This window comes from Tupaia chinensis, unplaced genomic scaffold, assembly GCF_000334495.1.
Source record: "Tupaia chinensis unplaced genomic scaffold, TupChi_1.0 Scaffold146511_1, whole genome shotgun sequence".
In the NCBI taxonomy this organism is placed as follows: domain Eukaryota; kingdom Metazoa; phylum Chordata; class Mammalia; order Scandentia; family Tupaiidae; genus Tupaia; species Tupaia belangeri.
This window is the reverse complement of record NW_006206366.1, coordinates 6,652-9,912: the sequence shown is the minus strand read 5'-3', so window position 1 is coordinate 9,912 and position 3,261 is coordinate 6,652. Positions and strand designations below refer to the sequence as shown.

At 38.2% G+C, this 3,261-nt stretch overlaps 2 pseudogenes; both read left to right on the top strand.

The window, feature by feature from the left end:
• Positions 1-1,202: 1,202 nt before the first annotated feature.
• On the top strand, positions 1,203-2,457 carry LOC102489515 (histone acetyltransferase type B catalytic subunit pseudogene; annotated as a pseudogene).
• Positions 2,458-3,028: 571 nt separating this feature from the next.
• Positions 3,029-3,261, top strand: part of LOC102489104 (putative ATP-dependent RNA helicase DDX47) — a 4,798-nt pseudogene continuing 4,565 nt past the window's right edge.

The window sequence follows — 3,261 nt, the reverse complement described above, 5'->3', positions numbered from 1 at the left end:
GATCCCCCATGCTGCTCTGCTCCATGATGAGTAGAGCACTTCTAGCTTGTTGACCACTTACTTCAAGGCCTTGGATAATATTTGGGTGCTGCAGTCCCATCATTATGTCAGCCTCTAAAGAGTGACTGGAGGAACTGTGTGGATCTTCTTTCTGGATGACTTTAACAACCATGGCAGACGTGTGGGTTCTGGTTGGAATATATCAGGCCAACTTGACTGGCGAAGCCACCCTCACTGATAGTTTTGAGGAGACTGTACTGATGACTACAAGTCTCCTCATTGACAGGTGACTTTGAAGCCCTGCTCCATGGTGACAACCTACCTATTCTAACTAGCAACAGTATTAGCTAGAATTGCTAGCTAGTACTACTGACTATACTATGTTCAGTGCCAATAGTAATGAATGATACCAATAGCCGTAACTAGGCTAACAGTACTAATAAACAATATTAACTATACTACTAATACCACCTAAAGATACTAACTAAAATACTAACTCAAACAGAAAAAATATTAGCTGTGCTAACTTTAAAAATACAAAATGGAAAGAATAGCTTACATAAAAAACTGGAAATTGAAAAATAAAGAGACTGGTGGCTGGCCACATGTTTGTGGGTGGACTCAGATGTGTCAACCATGAGAGCCTGAGGTACAATTGAATTTGGATTCACTTTTCTAATCTACCTTAGAGAAAGCTGTTGACACACTAATTAGAATGATTCCATTAGCCTAACCCACAGAATGCTTCTGGTTCAAAGAATTTGCTGATATATACATGGGCAAGATGGTTACTAGAGGAGCCTAATGTGATTTCCTCCCACAAAGATGAAAGAAGAACACTTTTTCAAATGGCTACTTAGGTATAAATCCTAGCAGGTAATTTGTATTAATATTAAAATTTCATGTTATTTTCAGGCTTATTCATTTAGGTAAACCATGTCCAGTTCATAAGTATTTATTTCAAAAGTGTTTTTTTGTTTGTTTGTTTGTTTTTGGGGTGTGTGTGTGTGTATGTTTCTGCTTTGTAATGAGGCATTCACACTTGGTACATTTATTTAGGAATATGTGAGAATAACCTATACTTTTTATGATCTATTAGTATGTGTTAAATCTTCCCTTATCCATTTCTAATTAGAACCCTATTTGTAGGTTTGACTACTTAAATCACTTTAGACCAAATCTTTTAAAAACTTTTTCTCCTAGGATTTGGTGCTATGGAAAAATTTTTGGTAGAATACAAGAGTGCAGTGGAGAAGAAACTGGCTGAGTACAAATGTAACACCAACACAGCAATCGAACTAAAATTAGTTCATTTTCCTGAAGATCTTGAGAATGACATTAGAACTTTCTTTCCTGAATATACCCATCAACTCTTTAGGGATGATGAGACTGCTTTTGGTTATAAGGGTCTAAAGATCCTGTTATACTACATTGCTGGTAGCCTGTCAACAATGCTCCGTGTTGAATATGCATCTAAAGTTGATGAGAACTTTGACTGTGTGGAGGCAGATGATATTGAAGGGCAAAATTAGACAAATCATTCCACCTGGATTTTGCACAGACACGAATGATTTTCTTTCTTTGCTGGAAAAGGAAGTTGATTTCAAGCCCTTTGGAACTCTACTTCATACATACTCAGTTCTTAGTCCAACAGGAGGAGAAAACTTTACCTTTCAGATATACAAGGCTGACATGACATGTAGAGGCTTTCAAGAACATCATGAAAGGCTTCAGACGTTTTTGATGTGGTTTATTGAAACTGCTAGCTTTATTGACGTGGATGATGAAAGATGGCACTACTTTCTAGTATTTGAGAAGTATAATAAGGGTGGAGCTACGCTCTTTGCGACCGTAGGCTACATGACAGTCTATAATTACTATGTGTACCCAGACAAAACCCGGCCACGTGTAAGTCAGATGCTGATATTGACTCCATTTCAAGGTCAAGGCCATGGTGCTCAACTTCTTGAAACAGTTCATAGATACTACATTGCATCTCCTTCAGTTCTTGATATTACAGTGGTAGATCCATCCAAAAGCTATGTGAAGTTAAGAGACTTTGTGCTTGTGAAGCTTTGTCAAGATTTGCCCTGTTTTTCCCAGGAAAAATTAATGCAAGGATTCAGTGAAGCTATGACAATAGAGGCACAGCAGAAGTTCAAAATAAATAAGCAACACGCTAGGTGGGTTTATGAAATTCTTTGATTACTGGTAACTGACATGAGTGATGCTGAACAATACAGAAGCTATAGATTGGATATTAAAAGAAGACTAATTAGCCCATTATAAGAAAAAGCAGAGAGATCTTGCTAAATGAGGAAATGTCTCAGACCAGAAGAACTGACAAACCAGATGAACCAAATAGAAATAAGCATGCAACATGAACAGTTGGAAGAAAGCTTTCAGGAACTAGTGGAAGATTACTGACATGTTATTGAACGACTTGCTCAAGAGTAAAGATTATCCTACTCTGTACAGGAAACTTGCAAATTTCTGTACATTGTACTGTGAAAAATATGATGATGACTTTAATTTTAAAATCTTGTAACATTTTACTTACATTAAAAGTTATCTATCTTTAGTTGGATATTTTCTTTTGGAGAGACTGTATATTTTAAAATACTATTTAGAGGTTATGAGCATTTATTGCATTAACAAAATAGCTTCTGAAATACCACTGCAATTGCTTCTAGTATAATAAATGCTTAGGTGTGATATGTTAAAAAAAAAAGATCTGTTGGAACATGTCCCCAGCATCATTGTCCTCCACACAATTATGCTTTGTGTGGTGACTCAGGCAATATCCCATGCAGCCCCCATTCACACTGTGAACCCCTGAGGTCTTTACTACAGAGGAGTCCTATGTGCCTCACATACCCTAAGCTAAGTTTGGGAAGCAGATAGGTATCCATACCACTGAATTGCTGCAGAGGAGTTCAGACTGTGTTGTACCATCCCCCGCACAGGTTGTGACTGAACAAAGCCATCATGTGACATATCTACCCACCCTGGAGGAGCAGCTGGGTAAATGCCCTTTACTACAACCACTGTCACCAGAAGCTGCTGGAGCAGCCTTACCTCTTCCCAAACCCTTAAATCCCATGTGAGGAACCAGGTGAGCGTTCCTATCCATATCCATAGACTGTGCTGAGCAGCCCCACCCCCTTTATCCCATGGAAGTAGCTGAGTGATGAAGTTGCCCACAGTTGAGTCAAAGAACCTGATCCCCTGTATCTTTTTTTTTTTTTTTTGTAGAGGTTT